Raw genomic sequence first — 16,810 nt, forward strand, 5'->3', positions numbered from 1 at the left:
TATGAACATGGGTGTACGGATATCTCTTTGAGACTCTGCTTTCAATTTTGGGGGGTAGGTACCAGAATGGAGTTGCTAGACATTATGGTAATTTCTGTTTTAGTTTTTTTTTTTTTGTATTAGATATTGAACTCCGGGGCACTCACCTCCTGAGCCACATCTTCCATCCTATTTTTTTTTTTTTTTGTATTTTACTTAGAGACAGGGTCTCACTGAGTTGCTTAGTGACTCGCTTTTGATGAGGCTGGCTTTGGACTTGCCATCCTCCTGCCTCAGCCTCCAAAGCTGCTAGGATAGTTTCTGTTTTTAATATTTTTGAGGAACCACCATAGTGTTTTTCATAGAGTTGGCATCATTTTACATTCCTAACAGTGCACCAAGATCCCAGTTTCCATGATCCTGCTAACATTTTTTGCTTTCCTTCCTCTCCCCTAGTTCCCACCCTCCTTCCCTTCCTTTCTCTGATAATAGACATCCTAAAAGGTGTGACGTAGTCTTTTCATTGTCATTTTGATTTCTATTTCCCTAATGATTAATGATGTTGAATGTCTTTTCCTTGCTTATTGGTCATTTGAATATCTTCTTTGGAGAAATGTCTATTCAAGTTCTTTGCCCATCTTTTAAACCAAGTTGTTTGTTTTTGTTATCAGTGACTAGTTTTAAAAAACCCTTGAATTGACTGTGCTCATTAACCAAATTGCCTTTCAAGGCCTTGTGGTGGCCAACTATGAATTTTGTTATATTTCAGGGCTGGTAAAATCAGCATGAAATTAAACTTTTTCTCCGTATGTTCATATAACTTTCTTCTCCTTTATAATTGAGCTGCCAAACAATCCAAGAATCTATTCATTACTCTTACTAAAAATGAATCTTGAGCCAGGTAAAGTGGTGCACACCCGTAATCCCAGAGGCTTGGGAGGCTGAAGCAGGAGGATAGGGAGTTCAAAGCCAGCCTCAGCAAAAGTGATGCACTAACCAACTCAGTGAGTCCCTGTCTCTAACTAAAATACAAAATTGGGCTGAGGATGTGACTCAGTGATTGAGTGTCCCTGAGGTCAATTTCTGGTACCTGCCCCACCCCACCGAAAAGAATGTCTTTTAATGGAATAGTGATTCTGAAATAATCATAAAGTTTTGTAACAGTTCTTTTTACTTATTGACATCCGAGTAATCGCTATTGATTTCCCATCGGTGTAAAAACTAATTTTATTGTTTTATAATTGTATATAGCACATTTATAGTTGTATAAATTGAGTTATCAGGTATTCCTGATAAGAGAACACTTTCAATTTACCTAGGTATTGATGAGACTGTATCTCCACTTACAATTCTTGTTCTGAGTGAATAATTTTCCATATACTACTATCTGACGTCTTATATTCCAAAATTTTGTTCTTCTGCATAATGCAGATACATGAAGTTTGGAACCACGGGATATATTGATGTTATAATAGCGAGCCCCTCTGACCTGACAACTTTATGCTGTGACACTGGATGTGTCAGTACAGTGGGTAGGAGGACTATTTCTGGAAGTCATGCCTACAGTGGGACAGCTAGGGTTATAAATAGAAGAAACTGAACCGTGTAAATATATTTGCTAATACAAAATTAAATGTATTCTGGATTCAATTCTCTTTTTTACTAAATCCCCCAAATACAACCCCATGATTATTGACTACAGAGTATTGAGGGAAAGTCACTGTGGAAGAAGACATTGATCCTTATCCATTAGGGTTGAAATGTATCTTTTACAAGTTTTGCAAAAATAAAATCCACCCATGAAACATTGCTGGGTCTCTTTCCAGGGCCTTGAAACTGGCTGGTATTAGTGAGGAGACCTGAAGCTGATATTTTACTAGTTTCAGGATAAATGGGCTCTGGGCATAGGATGGGAAAGTAGACTCCTCCTATTTCTTAGGACTGCAAAAAAAGGCTGTGATCTTGTTAATTTACATCTTGAAAAACCCAAGCTTCCGATTCAAGACCCAGCATATTTTCTAGACTTTCTGTGCTGCTTCTGCATCACAATCTACATGCTCAGTATTCCTGGAATGGCCCATCTTGGCTGGAGACTATGGATTTCCTGGTAAGATGACAGCAAGCTGTGATATTTTTATTTCACTCTCTCACCATTCTTCACCTGCAACAAATTTCCCCTAATTGCTTCAGCATGAATCCCAGCTGACATTCTCCATTCCTAAGTGTCTCTCAGCCCCAACCTTACAGTAAACTCAAGACATCCAAATGGTCCTGCCAGACATGGCAGCTGGAAGCCAGACATCACGGCCAATTTGAGCAATTAACTGAGCTCCCATCCTGAGCTGGCCTCATTAGGGATGTCCAGATGTCCACTGCTAGGTCTTCCTCCCACCCCTGGGGCAGTCTGTCTCCCCAGGTGAAGCCAAGCTGGTGTTTGTGGGAGGCATGTCAAAGCTGAGAGAGCTCTTCCTAATTTTCAGGGCTGCTAATTGAAATTGAGTGAGAATCACAGAGGCACCGGCCATTGCTGTCTGGTCCCCAAGGCTCTCTGGTTTCCCATGCATAATCACTGTCTGCACTGAGCTCTCCCTATCTGGGGGCAAGCCCAGCTGCCACAGCTCAATCGATTGTGAAAAGTGTTCAGGAAAGTCATGTTGTTCATCAGCTGCTCAGCTCCCACTATGACTAAATGGGAACATCTGGAAAAGGGCAGGGCAGGGCTAGGGCGAGGAGAAGGGCATGGGAGAGGATTAAACCTGCTCTGTCTTTATGGGAAGATTTTCTTTGATAATGTATGCGTTTTCCGTCCATGTGGTGGGAGGTGGGGAATGAGAATTTCATCCTAGAACAAACTGACAGAGGGCCCAGCCAGAGATACCAGATACTATTTAGGACCCACTGAAGGCCCCATCAAGGACATTGTTCAAAAAAGAGTTTGTGTGAATGGCTCCCTTGGAGTTCCAGGGGTAGCCAGATGTGTGGCCATAGTGACTTAGCCTTGCCAGTTAGGCACACACTGGACCACGGGACTTGTCTTAGTCTGGCTGCTCCCAGAAGCAGACCCTGAGATGAGAATTTGTGCATGAGTGATTTACTTGGGAGCGATCCTCAGTAAATGCACCATATGGAGAGGGCAAATTAGATGGGAAAGGAGAGGAAGAAAGAGATGCCAGTGAGCAGATGATGACCAACCTGTTTGCCAGGGACTGAGAGGTTCTCTGGATCACAGAACTTCCAAATGCTGGCTGGGCAGAGTCTTGGGCAAACTGGAACTAGTTGGTCACCCTAAATGCCTGAGTGACTGAGGTTCCTGCTGCAGACAATCAGGTTCAGTTGATTCCATGGGGATCATCTGGGTTAGAATCGTCCTACTGGAGGGCAAAGGGGTCTGTCTATCACTAGTTGAGGGCCGCTTCCAAAGTTATTAATTCTCTGATACCTCTAGCCTGCCCTGCCCTGAAATAAGCATGCTCCAATGGCCAGAAAAAGGATGGGAAGGTAACTCAGAAATAAATACGGTAGATCCCACCTTTAACAGCTGTAAGCCTGAGTAAGAAGGAGGAAATATTAGGGGTGAAGATGTCCTTCCTACCACGTGCCTTCTCTCATGGACCTTTATTTCCTGAAGATCTCAGTTTGCCATGAAGGTCTCCATGCCAGCTCTGCCCATACTGCCCTACAGCTCTGGGAAGCCTGTCTTTGGAAGTGGCGTGAGCTGCAGCAGGCAGAGGCAACTGATAGCTGTATCTTGCTGAGTCAAAAGAGCAGAAAACCCAGGTTTGATCCCTGTGTAAGCTGCTTATAAGTGATTATCCATCATAGTCATAATTCCAGTCATTGCATATCCCTGTGCATTGCATATCCCTGGGCCTGCGGTGGCTTAGACCTTGTTGCAGATGCAACAAGAATACCCTAACCTCATGGCAAGGGGACCTTAAAACTGGGAGAGTAGAGAGGCAGAAGAGAGAAGTCAAAGAGAAACACATATACCTATGGAAGAATGGTCAGAGAGGTGCAATGGTACTGTCCTTGAAGGTAAAGAAAGAGGTGAACCAACGAACGTGGTCAGCCTCAAGAAACTAGAAAAGAAAATGCGTTCTCCCCTAGAGCCTCCAAGAAAGAACATAGCACAGTAAGACCGGGGTTGGTCTTCTACTTCCAGAGTTGTATGAGTATAAATTTATGCTGTTTTAAGCCACCAAGTTTATGGTGTTTTTATTATAGCAGCAATAGGAAACTGATACAGGTACTGGCCCTTTCAAAACAACTTTCTTTCATTCTGTTTCAGTCACTTGTGCTTCCAATTTAGATTTCATAGAGTCCAGGGATGAAAATCCAAAATTAATGGACCAGGCCAGTGTGGGTCCCTGTCTTCTTGGAGCTGATAGTTGGGGGTGGGGAGGAATTGAGAATGCAGAAAGTCATGTACAGGGGGCTCCAGAGGAAGTTCTCTAGAAGCAGTATTCTGAACCCTCATGAAAAGAACCATGGGTTTCTGGAATGAGCCCAGGCTTCAAGGCTTGAGGTTGGTTTGATGGAGGACTATGATGCCAAAGGGTCACTTTCTGGGGCCCAGGACTTGTTTGTTGATTGCAAATGACTTCACTTGAACTTGCAAGATAGGTTCTTAAATCCCCACTAGACCTTGAAGAAAGCCCAGCCTGATTTCATCTGAGAAGGCTTTACTGATGGTGCTGTGAGCACCCCAAGATCTTTCTGGAGTGCCAGAGCCTGCATTGCTGCTGAGCTTATCTCTAATGAGTTTTGTTCTTTCTGCACATCAGTCATATAATTCCCAAGGCCCTTCTCTGTGGTTGCTGATATTTCTGTAACAGCCCTTGGATCTGAATTAGCTTGTTTTTCCTAGTGCCCTCCCTGCCCCAATGTGGAATTTGCATGTCCATTAGAGAAATCATCATGTTATGCTGTGGTTTATGTTATTTTATCTGACAGTTCTGTTAGGGTGTGGGCAGCTGGAAGGCCCCACCATGTCTTATTCTATTTTGTGGAGTGATAGTAGTTAGCAAAGTGCTGGGGGCTTGGCATATTCCAGAAGCTCAGTAGAAGTTTATGAATAAACTAATGCATGAACCTTTGCCCTGACTTGCTCACTAAGTTCATGTTTTCTTTTGTGGTAAGACAAAGGTAGGTGTGTTAAATCTGACCTGGAGTGGAATGTTTCGTGGAGCATGTGGCAGCTGAGCTGGCCCATTAGCAAGAAGCAGAGCAGGTGGGCAGTGGTGGTGATGTAAGAGATGAGGAAGAGCAGGTGGATAGTGGTGGTGATGTAGGAGATGAGTTCAGGTTTGGGAACTACTAACCAGACTGGTACAGTTATGGCCTGTGCCAATGTGAATAGGTATTCTAGAAACTGAGTTTAGGATTGTAGACTGGGTATAGATCATGAAAAGCTTATAATGAATTGCCAGGAGTTTGGGATTAATTCTCAGGCAATGGGGCGTGGTCAAGGGGATGGGGCATATGTGAAAGTGGGTTTTGTAGCAGTGGCTGGGATTTAGGTATTTTGGAGGGTTTCCTAAGGATAATGGATCCCAATTATCAATTTCTTGGGCATTTCAAAGTTCCTATAAGCTGGGTTATTGTAAATATCTTTCCTGGGGAAATTTTAAGCTGGGGGCCCTAGCAGAGAATCTATACAGTCCCTGAGCTGTGGCCAGCCCTCAGAAACTTTTCCTGTGTGGATGTTCTGCCCCGAGAAGCTTCAGGCTCAGGAATCTCCACTGGGATCAGCCTGGGTTCACCAGGTCTGTGGGGGGATATTAGCCTCTTGGGCCTAAGGGGTGAAAATCGCCCTTGAGGAGGGTGTAGTCCATCAGCACTTGTCTCGGGGGTGCAGGTTTTGTGTTCTTCATCAGGTTCCTCAAGAGTGATTCACAATATATTCTAAACAGCTGCCAGGAAGGATGCATAGAAACTTGTACAGTTTGGGAATTTTTTTCCCCCAGTTGCTACTATGCTTCTAAAGAAGAGGCATCTGAATTCTGAGAGTCCGGATCATAACTCCACTTCCATGTCCTCCTTTTATTAATTTTCTGGCCATCGGTGGGCTGGTGACCCAGACACAAGTCATACAGATGAGGAAAGGCCCTCATCCTTCCTCCAGCCCTTACCCGCTTCCCTCTTCCTTGCAGGAAGTAAGGCCCGAGCTTGCTAGGAGGGCTTGTTTGCTAGTTTGTAGCCAGAGTGGAGCCATGGAGAGCTCAGGCAGGCCAAAAGGGACTTGTCGGGCATTAGAGGAGGGCTAAAGTTTAGGGTTCCCTGTCACTGCTTCACAGAAAACAGGCAGCAGCAGAGTCTGTGCCCCATCTAGATGGATTTCTAGGGTCCCCCAAATTTGTCTGCCTTCACCTTTCCTCTCTCAAAGCTGCTGTGGGGACAGCCCTGATGATCAAGGACTTGCCAGGGGTTTGAACAATGATGGGGAGCTTATTCCTATGGCTTTTCTTGGACCCGAGGCATGCCAGGTGGTCCTTCATCATGGGAATTTTTCTGTCAGTTTTGTAGAACTCCTATATGCTGGGTTAAAAAAAAACTATAAACATACACATATGCAATAGAGGGGCTGTTTGATAGAGTATATCAATTGTGTTGATAGAATATCCTGGGAGATATTAGCCTTCCCTGTCTTGTTTGCCCTCAAATCACTTATAACAGGGTCCCTGAAATGTGGAGGTAGATAGCACCTCTGACCACCTTGACCTCCTTGTTATCTCCGGGCCAAGAGTGTGGATTATGTAAAGTTCTCAACAGTTGTGCTTTCTCAAAGTGGCACTTGTGAGTCTCAGGCTGGGGGCTGTGTGTGTGTGTGGATGATGGATTGGCAGAAAGCATTTTTGTCTGATTGAGTTTTTCCTAAAGCTTGAGATGAGAGGCTCATCTGATTGCCATCCTGCAGGAGGGAAGGAAACAAGAACTGACATTGGGAAAGGCTCTCTCCCGGAGCCTGCTTTGCTGAGAGCTATCACTTTCCCTGGTTGGGGAGTTCCCTCCATGCTCGGCTTGTTCTTGGAACACAGTGTGCTTAGTCTGTGTTTGGGCTTGGAAAGCCCTCAGAAGTCAGGGTAGGCTTTCCAGATCTCCCGGATCTGAGGGACTCTTTTGGACCCTGCAGTACCTTCCCATCAGCTGGGATTGGGTTACATCCAATGTCACGGATGTATCTCATGCCCTGGACAGTGAAGTGAGAATCTGCATGAAAATATAAAGATCACAAAATAGAGAGACACCCTTTCATCATTTGGGGTTAGGGTCTTAGTTGTCTAGGGAGGGCTCTGGCTTATTTTCCAAAGGAACCCACAGGTCCCTGAGTGTTGAAAGGAGGTGTGATCTGCTTAGTTAGATGACAGAGGAATTGAGTTCAAAGTGCCTCTTATTTATCTTCCCTTCTTCTTTGTTCTACATTTCAACAGTTATTCCCCCTAATTAAACTGTTAAATCAGGTTGAGTTATCTGCTTGTGATGGAGGAATGCAAAATACAAATTGTTTTCCAGATTTCCTTCTAAGGTTGTTAACTTGCTTTTTCATTTCAGTACTGACTACCCTCTGCATTTTGAGAGGGGGAAACTGAGGCACAGAAACAAACAATAATTAAATAAGCTGCAGTTTTCCCTCACTGCTAGCTTCACTAACTCCTCAAACCCAGGTGACACATGTTAATACTTGAGAGACCCAGAGAGAAGCTTTGTCCAAAACAGCTTGGTTGAGCTGCCTGGATTTTGTCCCACCTCTAACTCAACTACTAACTCATGGTGCCATCTTGGGCAAGCATAGTGACTTCTCTGGACATTCATTTCTTCCTGTGCAAAATAAAGGGGGTGCTTTAGGTGTCCCTGAAGACCCCCTCCTTCTTACATGCCCAGCCCCACCCTTCAGCCTCTCCCAGCACCCCACTGCTGCCATTTCTGCAGGCGGGCTTTCTCACACGTCGATTTATGTGGGGGCACTGGCTTCCCCCAGCAGCTCACTTCCGCTGCTTATTACCAGACAGGCGGGAGTCATTAGCCTGCTTTGCTCACTGAAGCCCTCACTCCCAAGATTTTATGTAGTGATGGCAGCTTTAACCCCCAGGGCTAACAGCAGCGAAATTTCTGGTGGCACTTTATTAATCCTAGATCTGAAAAGTGAATCTAGGGCTCACTGGTGGGTGGGGAGAACAGAATGCCTTGAACCTCCAGTGACTGCTGATCTCAACTGAGTGGGCAGGAGCGAGGTCAAGTGTGGGAATACATGGTCCAGAAAAGGGAGCCCTGCATCCTCCTTCTGCTGGCACATTCATAGTTGAGTTCACAGTGATTACTAGTTGACAGTGACCATGGGGCAGAAGCTGTTGCACCACTTGGGAAAGAGGTGGGAGAACCATGACTACAAACCAGCCTGCACTTGGAGGACAACAGGAGGAAGAGAGCAAGTTAACCTTGGATTTCCCTAGTTCTATAGTTGGGCAGGGTCAGAAGAGTAAGTGTGACTGCACAGCTGTGACATTTTCAATAGAGGCCCAAGTCCTCTGGGCCTTGAAGTCTGAAGAGTAGAGAGACTTCTTTCACAGGGCTGGTACTTGGAATTTCTGCCTCATAAGTCACCACAGGAACTAGGAATTTGGTATAACATCAATTCTATTGAATGCCCAAGAAAAATGGTGTGTCCATGTTGGGTACAGAGCAGGCTGAACTGTGTTGTCTGCAGGGCAGGCTGAACAGATGTTGGCTTCAAGATAGCCCACTCACTCAAACCCCCCTCTATCTGGTCCTTTATCACCTGTTTGTGTCAAGTGCCGCTCAAGGCTGAGCACTCAACCCCCCTTGGGCCAACAAGGCAGCTAGCAGACCCAGAGGCCCCATTAGATTTGGGCTATAAAAACTCCCTCCTGCCAGGCCCCCCTCTCTCTCTTGCTCTCTTTCTCTTGCTCTTTCTCTCTTGCTCTCTCTCTCTCTCTCTCTCTCTCTCTCTCTCTCTCTCTCTCTTGCTCTCTTTATCTTTCTTGCACGTGCTCTCTGTCTCTTTCTTGCTCTTGCTCTCTCCCTGTTCATCTCTTCTTTCTCTCTCTCTCTCTCTCTTTCCTTCCTTGTTTTTTCTTTGTTGCACTGCTGCAATGAAGATCTTTTGGTCACTCCGAGTGTTGTGATCACTTTCCTTTCAGTCCCCAATAAATTCTAAAAATGCTACAAGCTCTTTCTCTTGGAGCATAACCTTACACAATAACACAGTGAGTCTCTGGAATCCTATAGGGTGATTTAATTTTATTTAACTTTGAGGCACCCAAGTACCTTTGATATCAAAATCCTTTAATTTTTGGAACATCTACTAATCCTTTACAACTAGTGTTCTATGTACTCGACTTGGGGAAATGTTCCTCCTGGGTGAATTCTACTTGTGGAAATTCTTCGTTTTGGTTTGTTTGCCCTGCAGTTGTAGTCCTTGCTCAGGTCTATGTGAAAGGAATTTTCTCTCTTTCTAGATCCTGGGAAAGGCATGTACGTGGATTTATATTTTATTTCTGGTAAATCAACCCAAAGCATCTTAAAAATCCAAACTCAAAGTATAAACCATAAACAAATGAAGTAAAAATAAAATGTGATTGGTGTTAACAACTGGAGAGGTCTTCTACCCCACTTCCATTTGGGAAAGATACATAATTCGCAGAAAGACAAAGTATAGTAGCCTCAGTGGGTGGAGGAGGGCAGTCTGCTTAAATGAATTCCTCTAGTTGGAGAGAGAAAAACCAAAACGAGTTCTGTCTTAGGCTGGATTCTTCAGAACAGACTGCCTCGGGCAAACATGCTAACATTGTATTGAAAAGTGTAATCCTAGGGCAGCAAGACTGAGGGTTAAACAGGACAAAGCCACGAAGGAAAGAATGAAATTCAAGGTGGTTTATCACTGAGTTGGCCACAGCCTTACAAGAAGACACACAGTGTGTTGTTTGGTAACCCGGGGAATCATTGGAGCAAATATAAGGAATAGTCTTGGAATACCGTGGAACAGTTCGTTGGAAGAGTAGGAAGGAAGAAAGGAGAATATTGCTGCTGAATCTTTCCCATTTTACCACTTATTCTTCAGTTTAGCCTTTGGGGCAGCTTCCCGGAAACCAGAGTCTCTATGAATCCAGCTGAGTTAGACGGAGGTACTGGATGGAGTTGCGGGGGCTCACCCAGTCATGAGCTTGCTGGAGGCCAAGCTGAGATCCAGTGTCTGCACTGGGGGAGGCTGACAAAAGTGAGGTCATGGTGGTGCCAGCATTTAAGGCTCTTCACTGAGCTGGCAATTACAGTCAAGGGGCAAACCTGGAGAGGAAATGAACTGAGTCTAATATAGAAATAGAAATAGTTGTAGCCTGTCTGGCAGGGAATGCAGAAAGTTACTTTTCAAATGTCAGCCCTTGGCACCTAGATGTGCTAATATGAGATGGACAAGACTGGTCAGAAAATCAACCTGCCATTGATCCCACATTGTTTTCTGACATTTTGGCAGTGGCCACATCTGTGTGATGGAGAATGGACGGGAGCTATATTATATCCTGTCTCCATCTGAGAGCCAGCTCCAGTCTGGCCCAGGAGATGAGAGGCCTTATGTACTGAGAGTTTGTTTCGCCTGTCCTACTATTCACACTACGACAAGTTTATTTTGGTTCAACCTTGGATCATCTACTCTCAGAGACCCATGCATCCTTTGTGTGGAAACCGTCCTTTGTTTTGTGGTCTCTAGCCTGACACTTGGCAGGCCTGGCCCAGCTGCAAGATCATCTAGAATTACATCTTCACAGGGGCTCACAAAGATTGTTTCCCTCAAGCTTCTCAAATGTTTTGCAAATGAAAACAAAAAGAAAAAAAAGAGAAAGAAAAACAGTTTCTACCCTTCTACCACATAATTTGGCTAGGACCTGGAGTGGCTTCTGTGTTTCTGGTCTACAGGGACAGAGCATCCTGTCCTTCCAGGAGGTAGAACACTTAGCTTGGTGCTTTAGGACCATGGGACAAAGGAGACTGAGAGGGAATCAGAGGCATGATCTTTCAGGGTTGGACTGAATTGGACTGGACCCTGAGTTCATCTCAAGTTACCATTTTTGCATCGTAAGCCGCCAGTGAGGTCAGGGCAATTACATAACTTGCCCCTGGTCACAGGGCAGCATGCGATTGGATTCAGTCTTGGGAATGCCTGCTGTATCCAGTCTTTTTGGATCACTTCCTTACCCCATGGGGTAATGCCTTCCTGCAAGGCCCCCAGGCTTGGTGGGTAATGTTAGGAGGCTCCTTGAAGGCTTTAATTTCCTAATGCCATAATACTTTCCTCAGAGGTGAACATTGCATATATTAGCATAAATTTAGAATCTGGAGAACCTGAACATATATCAAGGCTTTCCACACTGCTGTCCTCTCTATGTCCCCTTCAGGGACAGGTACTTCTGTGCTCCTGGAAGTTCTTGTGGAAGTCTTGCCTCTAGGGTAGGGCTGGGTTTCCTTTGGTATGGCTGAGTTTCTGATCTGTGCCTGGGCACAGCATCTGCTCATTACTGTGACTGCCCACTACAGAGGTCATATGGCTATCTCCCAGTTCCTCAGCATGGTAGTTTCTAAAGGAAGCCATAGCAAAAGAAAAAAATCTTCCCATCTTTTGTTTTGAATATTAATTTTAAAATTGATCAAAGTGCCATTTATTGGTGCATTTGGATATAAGTAGAATACAGAAAAATTGCTTTAATTTTTATTTTGCTTTGAAGGACCTTCCAGATAACTTATGTCATTGCTTGGCAGAGTGTAGATCATTTTTAGCACAACTATTATTACATTTCAGGGAAATAGATTCTAGAATGGAATTCTTAAGCACTTACCCCCTAAATATACAACAATTATGCTGGAATTATGTGTCATTCAGTGCTTCTTAGATGCTGTTTATTTCCAGTGTAGAAGAGGTTTATTTCCTTTGTGTAAAGACCAATATGACTTCCCTTTGGAAAATGAGAAAATTTTCAATAATAAAATATTGGAGTTGGGAATGATTTTTGAAAGCATCAAGTGAATTTTAAACATTTCCTGAAAACCTGGGGCCTCATGAAGGAATTTCAGGATTGCACAAATATATATTTTGTTCACATTTCATTCTAAAAACGTATGCAACTACTTTAAAAGCTCTGGTAAAAGAACTATGTATTAGATGCCCCAGTTTAATGCATCAGAGAACTCCAACAATTTCACTTATCAGATTGTTAGGATAATGTTAGTGGCTATAAAAAATAGCCTCTCAAATATAATAGTAGTCTAAAACCCCAAATTGGTGATCCTGAGTGCTTGGAAGCTCTCCTTCAAGTAGAAATGTAGAGATCTAGGCTCCTCCTCCCTTGTTCTCCCCCATCTTTATCTCAGTTTCCATGTTTTGTTTTTGTTTTTGTTCCTTTGCACTGAGCTCCAGAGAGGGCAAGGAGGCCCTTTGGGAGCAGTACACATCTGTCCATTCACATGCTAAAGGCTAGAAATCTGTCAAGCGGTGGCATCTAACTGTGAAGGACTCCAGGAAGTGTAGCCTTCCTGCCTAGAAAGGAAAAATGAGCTTGCCAAACAATTATCAAGTGTCTTCTTTAGAGGTTATGTCTTTTAGGTGCTTACTTGGAAATCAGACCAACTTGCTCTGAGGAGTAACCATTCTTATACCATTTATCTGTGTGATTTTGAGTTTTGAGACTGTGTGATTAAGTTAACACGAGGCATGAGCTTTTATTCTATCTTGGGTCTGATGTTTTTTGAATTCATGAAAACAGCTTTATGAGTCTCATTGATCATGTAAATATCAAGTCAATATTATACGCTTGAACTTAAGAAATGTTTTATGCTAATAAAATGTTACTTTTAATTTACTCTATAAATTGTAAAGATCTACTGCTCAAAAACCTTGAAAGAAAACACTAATCAGGTGTGATTTTCTTATTTCATAGGAAATAGAGGCCCCAGGAGAATAAGATGCTTGCCTAAGGTCATGCCTTGATAAAAAAACAGGAGGTATTTGAACTCAGACTTCCTGGATCACAGTGCAGTGCCTTTTCTTCTATTTCAACTTGTTCCAGGACTTCATGGCCCTCATAACTCAGATATTTTTTAGCCCATTTTTATTTTCTTAGTCTTCAAGTGAGAGAACAGCTGAAACTTGAGGGTTGTTAATTCTGTTGTAAGAGTTAATGTCTCACGTTTTTTGGCCCAGCTGCTTCATGAATCAACACCCAACAGCACTCCCAGTATGTTTAGCACAGGTGACACATTGTGGGAGCTGGGGAGGCACTGGTGGAGGTGCATTGGTGCTGGGAATGCAGTGGTGCAGCAAGCACCTTCCCAGAGGACCTGCAGGCTGGCAGAGGAGTGAGATAATAACCAATGCACAGAAGCAGAAATGCCTATATTTGCAAGTAGATGCCATGAAGGAAACAACCACATGAGTGGAGAAAGCCCAGGTGAGGGGAACTCTTTCAGATGGAGAGTTCAGACACCAGTAGATTCCCTGGACCAATCTTGGACACACTCCAGGTCTGACCACATGAACAACCATGATCCTGGAAGCAATGGCTTCTTTCCCCTCTGAACATCACCAGCAAGATTCGTGGCCTAGGAGCGCAGGTCTTCAGTGTTTTGTATGACATAAGTGACATGTAACTGTTGAAGACTGCAAAATGAGCACAGATGCTCAAATAAGTACAAATAATTGACAGATGAAGGTGAGTCAAGATTCCTCCAAGACATAAATGAGAAGGATTTTCCCTGGTGACTGATGAAGTGGCTAAGTGAGATATTAAAGACAAATGGCTTTCCCATTTCTTGAAGGGTAGGTTGGGGGAAATTTTGTATTCAATATTCATCGGCACACTGGCTGCCTTTCTTTTCTCTCAGTTTTCACATCTGCACTCTGTTCTGGAATTCTCCTGTGCATGTGAAAATGAAGACCCAGGAGATGCCGTACATGGGGGCGAGGGTGGGGGGACTGGAGTGGACCATGGAGCCCTGGACATAGCAGTGGTGGCACCAGTGTTGGGCTGGGTGTCTGAGAGGGCACAATGGGTGCTGCCAGAAGTTTCTCAGGGAGTGGCATGCAGGGAGGAGGGATGCTTCAGACAGGGCGAGAGCGTTTGGAAGACGGGGAAAGAGCGTGGCTATTTTTTAACTGCTCAGTAGAAATTATGACCTGGTGAGACCCACATATGTTTATGGATACAATGATATTTTTTATGTCTCAGTTAGATTGCCTTTCCCCCTCTATTGTCTCAAAACATTTGAGTAATTTCATACAAGAAACTGAGATAATTTACTTTGAACAAAGATCAGAATCCACATAATGTTTTTTTCGAGCATTTGGAAGGTTTATGCCATGTTATCTTTTGCCGCACCTATTTTCCTTGCTTTTGGTGCCATTGACACGTGTGTGGACCCTAAATCTTCAGTCCTCTTGTGGGGAACTCTAGTTGGATATCCTTGTCCCACAAATTCAACCTCATTTCTGTATCTCAGGCAGAGTTCTCCAGAAAGCTGAACCTGAGACAGACTTATGTATTGTAGTGGGCATGATTCACCAGAGAAGTGTGTGTGTGTGTGTGTGTGTGTGTGTGTGCATTTTAAGGAATCAACTCCTGTGATAATGGTGGAGTAGAAGTCCACTATGTGTTTGGTATGTCAGTTGGCTGGAGGCCCAGAGGAACTGAGTTGCTGTTCAAGTAGGAACGCCGTTTGCTGCAGAATTTCCTTTTGCTTGGGGGAAGACCAGTTTTTGTTGTGTTTAAACTGATCAAACAAGGCCCACTTTCATTATGGAGGACATCTTCTTTACTGGAGCCCATTGACTTAGATGCTAATTCTATTCAGGAAAACGCTCATAGAAACATCCAGAATCTTTGACCACATATGAGGGTGGCCCAGCCAAGTTGACACATATTAAATAGGTTGTGTACAAAGAACTTATTTGGGAAAATGACCCCAAGGAGAAACAAGGGGAAAAGAGAATTAAATGAAGATGGAGGGAGAAGCAAGATGGAGATGAATTCATGACCAAGTTGATCCCCCTTGTGGGAATTTCTGAGTACCAGGAGCAATTCTCTACTGGGACTAAGCTTTGGCTGTCACCCTTCTGGACATGCACAAATGAGACCAGTGGTTCCCTCAGGCACACACGAGCCACTGTATCCAGAGAAGCCTTGGTGCAAATAGCCACAGGGAAAGTGCTCAGGCTGCAGGTTAGCTATGTCACATCTGCTCAAAACTGGTGGATGCTATGCAGTTGGCAGCTGAAGCCATAGCTAGAGTCAGAGGTGTGACCAAGAGGCTGGAGAAGGTGCCCAAGAGGCAGAAGGTACCCCATTCTCCAAAAACCTCCCTCCCCTGATATCCAGAATTAGAGACTGACACTATATCCTGTCAGTCCCCAAGCTTTGGAGTCACCCAGAATTCTCCCATTTCCCTCACCCTTCATATCCCAGTTACTTCCATTTTTTTCTCTCTTTAACATATCATATGTATATATATATATTTCTCTTCTCCAATAGTCATGTTGCCACCTTCTTCATTCTAGTCATCCCCATAATTTTCTAACTGCTCTCTATGCCTCTGCTTGGACACCTCTCAGAGTGACCTCTCTACAATGTATGCTGGACAGCTGGACCATCAATGCCCCCTGCCTAAAATCCTTCCGCAGCTCTGATGTCTGGAGAACACTTTCTTCTAGCTTCTCTGGTCAGCATACGAGGCCTGCCATAATCTGACCCCTCTCCTTTTGTTTCATCTCTTGCGACACTGCTCCTGGATGCTCCACTCCTCTAGGGAAGAGCCCTTGGATGTCACCCAGGGCAACGTGCTCTTCCATGCTCTGATGACTTTGGTCATGCCACACCCTCTGCCTGGAATCACCCCCCACCCCTGCACTTTTCCACTCCTAGCACACGTTACCTCATGAACATCAACTTCTTTTCTTAAGACTCTTTTCATAAATCACCTTTCCTATGGCTTCTCTCTGAGCCTTCCAGAGGGAGAATTGGCCTTACTGTCTTCCAGCATCTTCCATCTTTCCTTGGACCATATCATCCTTAATTGCACTCACTGTTACTTTATATGTCTTCCTCAAAATATAGTAAGCACCTCGATGGGAAGACTCTTATCCTGGGCATCTTTTCACACACACATGCTGTAAGGCTCAGCATGCCACAAAGTAGGTGCTCAGTAAGATCACTGGAGAGGAGGTTCAGACTGCTGGTGGGAGGACCTCCTACCTGACACTTGATACAGAGGCCTGGGAAATAGTCACATTATGTTATCTGACAAAATCTTGGTCAAGGTGAGGGTGCTGTGCATCTAGATTGTGTTACAGACACACTTAGGGAATCCATTTGCCCCTGTGGAGTCCCTTTTCTTGCAGGCTGAGTCTTAAGAAACCCAAGTAGGACTTTGCTGAAGTTGAGTTCTTGAGGTCTAATCAGGAAAGGTTAAATGTTGGCCTGTCTTCAAGAGAAAGTGCTTCTAGGGTCCTAATCTCTGCTTTCAGGACTCCTAGCCCTGGAGTCTTGGTGAAAGGGGCCTTTGTCTGATATGGGAATGGCTTGGGGGCTAATCTCCCCTAGGATGCATTTTAATTCACTTTAATGACTCTGCCTCCTGTCAGGCTTTTCTTCTGTGAGGTGGGTTTGTTAAAGAGATTAGGAGGAGTGAACTTGAGTCCCCAATCTAACCTTTCTCAGAGGGTGCTGTTACAGGAGAGCTGTGTTCTGCAAAATGTATTAGGATGCTCTGGAGGTACACAGGGAGGGAGCAGAGCACAGAGAAGGGAAATTAAATATCTAATAAACACTCACTG

The sequence above is a fragment of the Ictidomys tridecemlineatus genome, chromosome 3 (genome assembly GCF_052094955.1).
Source record: "Ictidomys tridecemlineatus isolate mIctTri1 chromosome 3, mIctTri1.hap1, whole genome shotgun sequence".
In the NCBI taxonomy this organism is placed as follows: domain Eukaryota; kingdom Metazoa; phylum Chordata; class Mammalia; order Rodentia; family Sciuridae; genus Ictidomys; species Ictidomys tridecemlineatus.